Source organism: Melanotaenia boesemani, chromosome 5 (genome assembly GCF_017639745.1).
Source record: "Melanotaenia boesemani isolate fMelBoe1 chromosome 5, fMelBoe1.pri, whole genome shotgun sequence".
NCBI classification, from domain to species: Eukaryota; Metazoa; Chordata; class Actinopteri; order Atheriniformes; family Melanotaeniidae; genus Melanotaenia; species Melanotaenia boesemani.
This window is the reverse complement of record NC_055686.1, coordinates 11367082-11380040: the sequence shown is the minus strand read 5'-3', so window position 1 is coordinate 11380040 and position 12959 is coordinate 11367082. Positions and strand designations below refer to the sequence as shown.

General features: G+C 37.4%; 1 long non-coding RNA gene across 1 annotated transcript; it reads right to left on the bottom strand.

Moving 5' to 3' along the window:
• Nucleotides 1-10081: 10081 nt before the first annotated feature.
• LOC121639832 lies at nucleotides 10082-11391 on the bottom strand. The gene is made up of 3 exons (XR_006010251.1): nucleotides 11246-11391; nucleotides 10995-11055; nucleotides 10082-10118 (listed from the first exon to the last, which is right to left on the bottom strand). It is a non-coding gene; the product is annotated as an uncharacterized LOC121639832 (long non-coding RNA).
• Nucleotides 11392-12959: the final 1568 nt, after the last annotated feature.

Here is a 12959-nt window from a genome sequence, read left to right as displayed (position 1 = left end):
AGGCGTAGGACATGCATGCGCACTCTTTTATAAATATAAAAAAATAAAAGTGTGCAGCATTTCTTTTGTGCAGCATACTCCACCAGTAAATTGCTTTGCATCGTATTTGAACGAAATAGTCTGAGGGGATTCGTGCGACTGACTCCAGACTTGGTGGAAAGCTTCCTCACAAGTTGGGGACCAAACGCTGTTCAAATCTTTCCAATAGGAGAAAGCGTGTAACCGTAGCAACTGAAGGAAAAATGCCTTCTCGCCATGAAACACGGTTTGCTCATATCTCCATAGGAATACATGGGAACTGCACCAAAGTTGACAGGATTCATACTTGTTGGGTCCCTAACACATTACAAGACATGTTGTCATGGCAACATAGCATGTTAGCTAGCATGTTAGCATGCTAGCAAAAACTGCTAACTAGGTATATCAACATTTCAGATTCTCAGCTGGGTGTTTTACCATGTTACCTACCATGTTACCAGGCTACCTACCATGCTAGGAAAAGGTGTATGAGACGGGTGGCGGGGTCCAGGACGCTCGGACCCGACGGATGCCGCTTGTGGCTTTAATTCTTATTATTTTGCTTTTTATTCCATCTGTACAAAAATTGGTTGCATAATTAACCTTATTCTGCACTCAAAAATAAACAATTGGGGTTATTTTATTTTGGGGGAGATATAAATTGTTCACTATGTGTTTGGCAATTTCTGACAGTTTTAAATAGGATATTATTTGGGAGTTCTTAGTCTTTTAATAATAAAGAATGTGAAATCTCTGTGAATTGTCTTATAAATGAAATGTGCTAAACAAATAAATAAACTGCCTTGCCTATGTGAACCAGCAGATGTGACAACTGAAGTTAAACATCGAACATTAATAAAGAAATTCTGATAAAACTGATGATCTGGCTATCTGGCTTTCTTCACTTTTTTACATTAGATGATCAGTTTAGTTGTAATAATGAGTTTAAGGATTCAAGGAACTTTATTGTCATACCAGCTCACATTTACATGTTTATGGTACGAAATTAGAACTGAGGTCCCGGTTTGAGCCATAAGAAGGAGGGCAATAAGTGAAATATAAAATAAGACATGAAAAAAAATAGAAATATAGGCTAAATATAAATAGAATATAAGCTAAATACAATAGAATATAAACAGCAAAATTTTAAATAAAAATAACAGTAAACACTAAAGAGCCCAGTTTGCATGTGCAGCCTAGATAAATATGTGCAAGTATGTATGTGCATGAGGTAGTGGTAGTCCAAAGTATAACATTTCTGATATTAATATTAATGATATTGCACCTATATGGACAGCAGGAAACATGTAAACATGTGGACAGGAACTCCCCTGGGGGGGGTAAAGTGTTTGCAATGCAGGTCTGTTGGTCGGAGTGGGGAGGTGGATTCAGTTGGGGTGGGGATGGGGGGGTGGGGGCAGGGCAGCAGGGTTTGGGCTGGTGTTCAGAGGTGGGGAAGTAGGGTGGGGAAGTAGGGTGGGGTAGGGTGGGGAAGGGTGGGGAGGAGTCTACAAGGCATGGCAAGAGTTCAGCAGTCTGACAGCTTCAGGGAAGAAGCTGTTCCTGAACCTGGTGGTCTTGCTCCTTATGCATCTCAGCCGCCTGCCTGAGGGGAGGGGTTGGAAAAGTCCATGTGCTGGATGGGTGGAGTCCTTCATGATGCGGAGGGCCCTCCCCCTGCATCGTGCTGTGTAGAGGTCTAAGGTGGTGGGAAGGCTGCTTCCCATAGTCCTCTGTGCAGTTCAACATTTCATCAAATTTAGACCTCTAAAAAGGTTTCATTGTGCCACCTTTTTCTGATCAGGCCCCTGCCTGGCCCCCCATCAGAACTTTTCTAGACCTGCCCCTGCATATGTAACAGAGTAAATTGTGTTATTCCACTTGCTTCCATTCTGACCTGTACTGCATGGTGAAGGGGCGGTGGTTCTTGGGCGTTTCCTCCCTGGTGCTGACGTAATTGCGTCATCAGCTGCGTTTGGTCAGTACTGGGATGGATTCGTCCGAGGTAAGTCGTGTTCCTGAAGTGGTCCACATTTGGGGATATTTCTGGTCTCTAGCACCTGGTTGCTAGTAAACCAATGTGGTATTGAGTTGCTATCCTCCTCATTTCGTTTTGCTAAAACTCTTACAGTGTTTACCGACTGAGCTCACCGCACCTGATCCTGCATTTCTGTGTTCTGTACAGAACTAATAAACGGCCGGTATTGGCAAGACCTGAGCATCGCAATATCTTCATTAATTAACACAACGCAGAGCTACAACATATATGAACCTGCCAGCACCCAGGACTGGCATGGTTACACATATGTGAAGTATAAAACATGACTACCACCAGTCAGCTATGTTTGAGAACGTCCTGCCAAAAACAATACTCGGGGTACATATGTGCTGGTACTAACCATAAACATCTAGATTCCTCCTTCTCAGCTGAACCTGTCATGAGGGCTGGACTGCATCACCTGCAGCTCACGCAATCAGGCTCATCTGCTCCACCTGGGTCTCATCAGCACTCACTCTCCTCACCTGTTCATCACCCTATATAATCCCTCTTCAGTGTCTGCCTCCCTGCCAGATGGTCATTACCTTCCTGTGAGATACCCTGTGATAATCATTGTCTTGTTCTAGATCTCTGTTGCTGACCTTGCTGCCACTCACGGACTCCCCTTTGCCTGATCCCTGCCAGACTTTTCTGACTTCTGCCTACCTGGATTTGACCTCTTTCTGGATCGACCTCCGTCTTCTGCCTAGCCCCTCTTCCTGGACCCGAAAGTCTGAATATATTGATTGAAAGTCTGAATATATTGAATGAAAGTCTGAATATATTGAATGAAAGTCTGAATATATTGATTGAAAGTCTGAATATATTGATTGAAAATCTGAATATATTGATTGAAAGCCGGAATATATTGAATGAAAGTCTGAATATATTGAATGAAAGTCTGAATATATTGAATGAAAGTCTGAATATATTGATTGAAAGTCTGAATATATTGATTGAAAGTCTGAATATATTGATTGAAAGTCTGAATATATTGAATGAAAGTCTGAATATATTGAATAAACGTCTGAATATATTGAATGAACGTCTGATATTATTGGTGGAACATGAACATTGATTGAATGTTTAAGTTTCCTGTTTGTCGATATCTGTGATAAGTGAATTTCCTTTGAACACCTTGGAATTACACAATGGCATCAGCAGAACTTTTCCAATACTTTGTTGAACTGGAAAACTTTTTTGCAACAGCTGGTCACATACCAAGTGGACCAAACAGTTTGGAGTATGTATCACGGCACCTTGAGGATCATCTTTCCATTATCACAACATTCTTAGTCCTTATGAATAATCGTGGCCAACAAAACCAACAAAACATTGCTGAAAGAACATTATGCCTCATTCTTGAAGGAATTTTTGATTCTCTTCAGGAGATGTTGACGGAAATAACGCTTCAGGCTGAAGCTGATTTACAAGTCCATGGAATGGGCACATATTCTGCATCTCAGAGAGGAAGGCCAAGGTAAGCGCTGTATACATAAACATATATGGGGATGAAGGTTGATGTAGACAAGAATCCATTACCTCTGTTTAGAATGATGTGCACAATCAGCTAGCTTTCAACTTAAGTATTAGGACAGGGAAGTAGGGTCAGGTTATCACATTATGTGCATTTTGATAGATTCTTTTTTAAGTTATTGATTTTTCTCTTCTAAGGTTCAACATACCAGCCACTCAGCTGACACACTTACGGGACCTGGGATTTAGTTGGATGGCCATATCTCGAATGCTATCAATAAACATTCGAACACCATACAACCACAGGACACAACTTAGTTTAGTGGACTATGGGAATTTCACCAACATTTCAAACAGTGATCTTGACTGTCTTATTACTGACGTTCTTACACTAACCTCTGGCTCAGGAGAGACCTATGTTACTGGTAGTTTGAGAGGAAGAGGGATCAGAGTTCAGCGATGGCGAGTGAGAGAGCATTTAAGAATAGCAGATCCAGTGGGACGGGCCTTAAGAGGACAAAGGGCAATTCAATGGAGGGTTTACAATGTCTTGGCCCCAAATCAAGTGTGGTATGTGCTTTTTGTGTATTTGATTATCTCTACAATCATGAAACCCCTGAAAGTCAATGAACTATAGATTTAGGAGGCCCAAACATTTTTTTGCTTTACAAGATTAAAATAAACATAAACAATTTACATAATACTGGATGGGAGCCATATTACGATGAATTCAAAACATTCTATTTAATATTTGCATTGTGTTTTTTTTTTTTTTTAAATGTATATAACCAAGGGACAGACTTCTTGATAGAAAAAGCATGATAGCAAAGCCACATAAGATCAGTTTTGAACAAGGCCATTATGTAGCCAATGTGGTGAGTAAAAAATAAATAAATAATAATACATTTCTTCTCTTTCCAGGCATATTGACACAAACCACAAGTTAAATCGATGGGGATTTGTGTTTCATGGCGGAGTTGATGGCTATAGTCGCTGCATTACCTACCTGAGATGTTGCACAGACAACAGAGCATCAACAGCCTTGCAGCTTTTTCAGCACGCCATTGAACTTTCTGGACTCCCATATCACGTCAGGAGTGATGCTGGTAGTGAGAATATTGATGTTGCATGGTTTATGATTGAGAATCGAGGGACAAACAGAGGTAGTTTCATGGTTGGACGTAGTGTTCATAATCAAAGAATTGAAAGATTGTGGGGAGAACTAAACATGGCGGTCTCAGCATATTTTAAAGAACTTTTTATCTTTATGGAAAATGTTGGAATTTTGGATAGCACCGACCCACTTAACATTAGTGCTCTTCACCATGTTTACCTTCCAAGGATAATCAGATCTGTGGAAGAGTTTGTAGGCCAGTGGAACCATCACGGCTCAAGGACAATGGAAAGTAGCTCTCCACTGCAACTGTGGACAGAAGGAATGCTCCAACTTCCTGAACATGAAAGACCACCACTCCATTGTGTGCATGTGCGGCACCCTAATGAGCACCACCACTGGAATAATGAGTTAAGAACAATCAATCCCTTAACTGATGACAGTAATCATGGGATAGAACTCTTTGTCACAGCATGTAACCTACTTCAACAAAATACTTAAGTTTGCAGGTAATTGTTACTGTTCTGTAACTATATTCATGTCAGATAGAAAGAGCGCTTGCATCTACAACTACTCCAGGTATACCAGTTCTGAGAAAACCACAAAATTAAATGTCAAATGTTGGAGATGTATAACTACTCAAAATACTCGTTTCATGACAAACTACTAATGATGATGAACACTGAATTGTTTGTTTTTGAATAAATACATTTTGTGAACAGTTTTCTAGTGATATGTCACTGAAATTCTGGGATGCACATATTCTGCCAAAATAAACACTGAAAGGAAAATAAGCCACAAAAGAGGAACATTACAGAAATGTTTACCACTATCATACCCTGCCATTGTCCAGATGTGTTCTCTGGTTCAGGCCAAATAAAAACAATGCTCATAGTTGTTTGAGCAACATTTTCTACTTTGCAATAATAGAACAAAATCAAATATAAGATTTCCTTTTAACTGTAACCATAACTTTGCATCTATGAAGATGAATGTCACATTATTTTTTTAATCCTAACTGTAATCTTTTCCAAATTGTTACCAAAATATTTTTTGTGCCTGAAACTAAACAAACCATAAAATGGCACAGCCCAAATGCAACAATGACTTTTTACATTTTAACTCTAATTAAATGCTGCTATGGGTTACATTACAAATGTTATCAGAGACAAATGAACAACTGTACTAAGTTGGAGGAGTGTTTGACTGCAATGCAAAAAGTGCCTCACATTTATCAACAAAAACTATTCATCAAGTGCATATTATTAAATCTGTAACACAAAAACATGACTTTAAACAAATTTTCAAATGTAACCAAAAATTTTTATGTATATTACTTTGTTTTTTTTTTTATTGCAGTAAATTAAAAGAGCTTTCTGTTTTAGAGAATAACAAAATTAAATAATAGTTCTTGTCATGGACCCACATCATGTTAACAGTGAAAGACAAAACAAAAAAGTATGAATAAAGGGTTGGCTACTGGGGTCGCAGGAACAGCTCCCACATTAAACTCCTCATCTTAACTCCCCTCAAAACCTCTATAAATGACCTCTCAGGCTCTCCCAAATCCCGGTGAATTGCGTATGGCAAAATCCATGTCGGATTTGAATGCAGTGTACACTGCATGAACTGGGATGCGAAGAATATTTTCACAAGTATTGGCTAGCGGAAATCGGGAATGTGTAATGAACTCAAGGCTTGGCCTTGGCGAGAAGCCCAGGGGTGGAATGTTGTCACATCCAGTAAAGAACACAAGAATATCCTCCAGAGTGACTTCACTTTCACCTGTAAACATAATAAAAAAAAAAGATATTAATACTCTACCTACTGGTATTTTTATAAAATAAGTATTACAGCACTGGAGTGATGCAAAAGAAGCAAAATAGTAGTAGTTTAACTATCTTAAACAACCATTCATTCATTTATGGTAATTATGCTGTAATTTGAAAGTGCTATGTTTATATGATAGAAGTAGTGAAGGGTTTAACAGTAAATACATAAATGAAAGAAGAAGAAAAAAAAAAAGATAGGAGACTGGAAGGCCAAAACAAATGTGGACCGATCTTGCTCCAAGTCTGTTGGATGCATAAATTGGATTTATCAGTAAAGATATTGTGGTGGACATGAATCTGCTGGTTTGTTGATATTTTACATGAAAACTTGTGGGCAAAATGAATGCATGTTATATTAAAATGTAGTTCTAAATTATTTGTTACATAAACTATTTTACATAGTAAAGGAGAGTGATCCAATTAAAATATATTATTGTCATGTACCACTATAGAAGAATGCAGTCAAAACAATTCAGAAAAGAATCTGCTGAATCCTCTGTTGAAACATTCCCAACACCAAACTTACATTTAGCATCCTGAAGATAATCTTGCCAGAAAGCCAGGGTTCGGCACTCTCCTTGAAATGCATTGCTTCCTCTTTCAGAGTGAATGATCTGGAAGAGATTCTCCACTTCAGATGCTGTTAAACTTGTTTCACCTTTCACGAAAGGCACTTCAACTGTAGAGGGTATCTCTGAAGAGCATCTAGGACACCTATAGACTTTAAGCCATCTCTGAACCTAGTAAAAAGGAAAGAAACTGTAATATGTAATGTGTATTGGAAGGTATGGTGCTAGCTAGCTTTTTTTTTTTTACATGTTATATTATTAAGGTCCCACAATAAATTTTAGGCCGAAAGACTCATATTTTCACTTCCACTGGTACTGTATGCTATGGAACTCTATATCAATCAATTAACATAACAGTCTGTATGGTAGGATGTACTGGTTGTTTGTATAGTATGGTATCTCATGTATTTCCACCATTTTGTCACCAAAAAATTAGACTATTTTGTCAGTTATAGGTTGTGCTCAGACATAAACATACCTTTCAAAAGCAGCACGGGTCCGTTGGAGGATATACCAGTGAGCCAAGTCTGACGCAGTCTCTTGTTTGTTTGCCAGTGTTATGCGAACACTGTGACCAGCGAGACCAATCAAGCTGGCTGCGTGAGCAACTGCATCTTGGAGTTGGGATTCAGTTTCAGCCTCTAAGATCTAAAAATATTAAAAAAGATTTTAAATATCTATTTATATTTATATGTTTAAGGAGCATTTCTGCACTTAGCTTAACTCTTCTATGCAACTGAATGAGTTAGGAACATTTGTCCAGCTCTTTGGCTCAACCAAGTACTGAATAAGCTGTGTGTACTTATGCCCAAGATGATATTGTTTAATGAAATTGTGATCTTGTATTTAAACAAAATTACTTTAAAAACCTATAAAAAAAATAAAATAAAATAAAACTAAAAAAATAAAATATATATATATATATAAATATACACTACCGTTTAAAAGTTTGGGGTCACTTCCCTATTGAATCCCATGGCAAAGTGACCCCAAACTTTTGAACGGTAGTGTATATAGACTTTTTCTAAATTAGGATGTACAACTATCAGCTTAATTGTTTGACTTGTATGTTGATGGGTGCATGCAAAACAAAAAATTCTTAAAATCGAGAGACATAAAAGTAATTTACTTACCGAATGTACCTGTGACCTTGTTTCTTCATCGGTGATATGTTCTGGTTTGACCCTCACATTGCCTGGGCCCTTTTGAAGACACTTACCGAATGTACCTGTGACCTTGTTTCTTCATTGGTGATATGTTCTGGTTTGACCCTCACATTGTCTGGGCCCTTTTGAAGACACTCATACAAGATTTCAGACAGGAAACATGGACTCTGTCCTCCGTGGGCAATAGACATTGCCATTATCTGGCCAGCATTGAAGTATCCATTGTCTTTCATTGCTGTTATCAAATGCAAAAAAAAAAAAAAAATCAATGGTTACATCAAAAATAATTTTAATGTCACAAAAACACCCATCTGTGGGATAAGAGAAAGTCTTACGATTTGCCACAAAAAATATCAGGTAAAATGTACTTGTTGATCCACAAGAAATCCAATGGTGGCATCTTACAGCAATATGTATCTATAATCATATGTACCTTTAGAGTTGCATGTAAGGACTTTGGCATTAGGTGGACCCTCAAAGATGCCAATTTTGTCATTGATTTCTTGTAGAGACAGTCTGAAAAACTCCCGAGTAGGTCCTCCATTGTCCACAGCACCCTCAGAAATTCCATAGTCATCAGTAAACTTGACATCTAACTTCTTCTCAGGCAAAAAACTGGATCTGCTCATGGCTCTGAATGCTCCATCCCACACATTTCTTCTGATAATATTGAAGCGTACAACGCTTTCATTATTTACACTAGAAGCAATACAATCCACAATTTTCTCTAAAGTCATCTTCAAATCACTGAAACAATAATAAACAATAGGAAATGTTAATGTCTTTAGTAAAAACTCAGCCACTTAACCGTAATACAACATATGCTGTAAAACAAAACAACAAAATGACCAAATATTGTAAAACTCTAATATATAATGCATGTTATAGAATGGGTAATATTTACTACAGAGAAATCAATCACCATGAATTAAAAAAAAAATGTATTGTTGACAAAATGATGACAGACGTTATTGGATATCAGGCAAAGGAAAAAAAAAATATTCTGCATACTGTACATACAAAAATATTTCTGACCCAGTTAGGTGGCAGCTTTAATTTTCATTTTCTGCTAATCTAGACAGTTGATGTTATTCATTTTCTGCATTACATTTTAACTAGAGATACTCCATTTAGTTTCTTCAACTGACCTCTCACTTGTGCTGGAATCTAAAGACACTGAGATGGCTTCCATGAGTTCAGGGTCATCAGCGTTGTATTCTTCCTCAAAAAGGTCAAGGTATCTACTACAAAATAAAGTAGCAATATCTTATAATAGACATTGTTATGTTACTAATTTCTGACAGTGACACAGTTGCACTCTGACAGGACTAAGACAAACCTTGAAGGTCTAATAACAACTGAGTTGGGCCACATTCATCTAGTATCCAACGAGTCCTCCAACACATGCGACTACATAGGTAATTTGTTCCTACCCTCTATTATGACCAATAGTTAGCATCTCAATAAAAAATTTACTGTAAATAATACCCAGTTTTATAAAGACTTGACTATGTTAAAACTGCATGTAAAGACACAAATATGTACAAAAGACAAACCTGTAAGATGTACTGGATGAACTAATGCCAGATGCACAGGCTTGGGTGAGACTATGGGACTGTCTAGAGGTGACATCACTGACAGTGGGACCAATCAACAAAGAACCCGTCTTTCCACTGGCAATGGCATCAGTTCCACTGGACAAGGGGAGGGGCTCAGCAATAGAGACGACAGCATCGCTAGTGGTCATGGTAAGGGCGTCAGCTGAGATAGAAGGTTCTTTGGTGCAGATGTCTTCGGTGGCAACACAAAAGAAAACTTGATCACCACTTAGGATGGAAGGGGTATTGCTGGTGAAGGACTGGGCCTCAACAGTTTCTTTGGAAAAGGCAAGCACACTACCAGAGGCTGTAAGAAAATAGAAAAATTTTAGATTTTGGCGTGGTGGTTAGCACCGCAGCCTCACAGCAAGAAGGTCGCCAATTCAAGCCTTCTCTCCAGGTTCTCCGGCTTCCTCCCACCATCCAAAGACATGCATGTTAGGTAAATTGGTTATTTCAAATTCTCCCTAGGAGTGAGTGTGTGTGTGTGAATGGTTGTTTGTCCATATCTGTGTTGGCCCTGCGACAGACTGGTGACCTGTCCAGTGTGTACCCTGCCTGTCACCTGCTAAAATGCTGGGATAGGCCCAGCTTACCCGCAACCCGAAATGGACTAAACGATTAAGATAATGAATGAATGAATGAATAGATTTACATAAAAACTAGCTTATATAACAGTAAACATGAGATCCTATTTGGGCTTGAACAATGTATGCATTATGTGTAACGATTAATATAAAGTATTACATTTTTTCTGCACAAAACTATTTATACTTGAAATAAATTTAAATCTGACTTGTACCCTTACAAGGCTCTCCTTGCAACCTGAGAATACATTTTTGCACTCACCACTACACACTATTCCTCCTATACAAAGTCACAGTGCATGCATTGCCAGCCTCTCTTTCACCCTCAGCAATAACAAGGACCAGCTGATTTAAAGTAAACCAGTAAGTATAGCAAATGATGCAGTCTGAATAATACAAGTTAGTCTAGGTGTCAGAAGAACTGTGCTGTATTTCATTGAACTTACAGCAAGAATGCAGGACCTCCTTCACAGACATGCAGTTCATATTACCAGGTAAAAGCCCAATATAGGGTGAAATAGGTGCAACATATAACAAACACACAATCAGCATCATTTCAAGTTTCTTTATAGATGCATAAAGATAAACATATTTACCCATTTTGTCTGTATCCAAAGCCTGCCTGTCTAAATGGCTTCGCTCGCCATCAGAAGATGACTGTCAATCAAAAGATAAAAATACAACAAGCAATAAGGAATCCTGTGAAAAACACTAGAACACACCAAACAACCTAAAGAAACTTATGTTAAGATTAAAAGTGTGTGCTCAAAAACATCCACTAGTATCGCCACATTGACTGTGTTTAAATTGTCAAATATTTCATGAAATTATCTAAACAACTACTTACAGATTCTTTTTCCTCACTTAGAATGACCTTGTCAGGCCTGATGTAAATGGATTTCTGGTGAAACAATTTTTTCACAAGGTCTCCACTCAAAGTCTGATTGGCAGTTAGCGATGGCTCAACTAGTTTATTGTGGCATGGCAGCAAGATTTGCAACCTGAGGGAATGAAAAGTACAATGTAAATCAAAATTTCTGAATTTAACATTCTGAAATGTCTTAAAATTATTAAGAATTTAAAGTTCATTATTCTTTGAAAGGATGAATGTGCATATTTATGTTATTATATAATCCTTAACTCACTGGCTTGAAATTATCTGAAAATGAAAATACTGTTTATCACAATTATTCGTGGATCAATATGTAATAAAAGAAATTGGATTTATAACAGTGATGCTAAACTTAACACAGTGAATTTAATGTAGTCCTCTTTCTGTCATGTATTTTTTCTCATTTATTTGGAACTGTGGTCCTAACAGTCTTAACAATCAGGGATGTAAAAATCATTGGACCACATTATACTACATGGAAAGGGTTTTCATTTTAATGCATAATTTGTCTGTAAAATACATAAAAAAATTACATTGTGTCATTTTTAATGTCAGGCAGATTAACTAAGCAATATTAATTAAATATAATTTATAAGGGAATTCTTAAAAACATATTCATTTGACCAAAGTTTGTTATCTGTTCTGTGGTTATTTTACATTTGGAGTATAAGATTGCCAGCAGCAACAAGGAATAGTAAAAATATCTATATTCACACAAACATGCAAAGTTATCCTTTCTTATTATAATGGGTAACAAATGTGACATAACGGATCAAAGCTTACCTGCATCCCTCCACAACTGGGTGGAAGGCTGCAGTTATTGCCTGCATTACTTTCTCAGAGTTCCAGTCACATCTAAATTCCACAGCAGATTTGATAAGTCCATTTTCAAATAGTCAAGCTTTCCGGGCACGCCTTGGCACTTGTGTGTATGTGTGGTCTGGCAGGAGAATGACTTCTTTGGTGAATGGTTGAGACACAGAACATGTACTGTTGAATGGTGCCTGAGTCCTAAGACACATTTAGGAAAAGAGGATTTAATAAACATTTATACATATTCACATCTTTCTTACAAACACAAACGGCTGTGTTAAACAACGTGTTTATTTTTAACTGCAGTTTGTGTTCTATTGTGAACATTTGTATCTTACAATGGTATACCATTCAACTTTATAACATATATAATTCACCACAGTTATTACACAGTGTGATACACTGAAAGGTGAATTGATTGATATGAATGATTTTTGTTGTTGTTGTTGTTATCCTAAATATTTACATTTACAAAACATTTACCACCAAATAAAGCCTGACAAGACTCATACATTAGTACCTTAAATCTAATCATTTAGATCGGATTATTTCGTAAATCTTGTCAGTTTGACTAGATTATATATTAAAAAATAAATTGGGAAATAATGTTACTGGGCCTAATGAAAAATCAAAAGCATAGACATGTTAGCTAGATGAATAGTATCAGAGTTTTACAGGGCTTATTACTGAGATCGCAGTCACACGTTTTATTTGCATCTACGATTCTGAGCTGTTAGGCTAAACGATTAGCATTAGCGTTTAAACATTTTCCATCCGAAATTTCAATTCATTCAACTACATTCTTACCTCTTGTATCTGGGTTCCTTTAGAGTGAATGGACAAAGGTTGTAGGTCG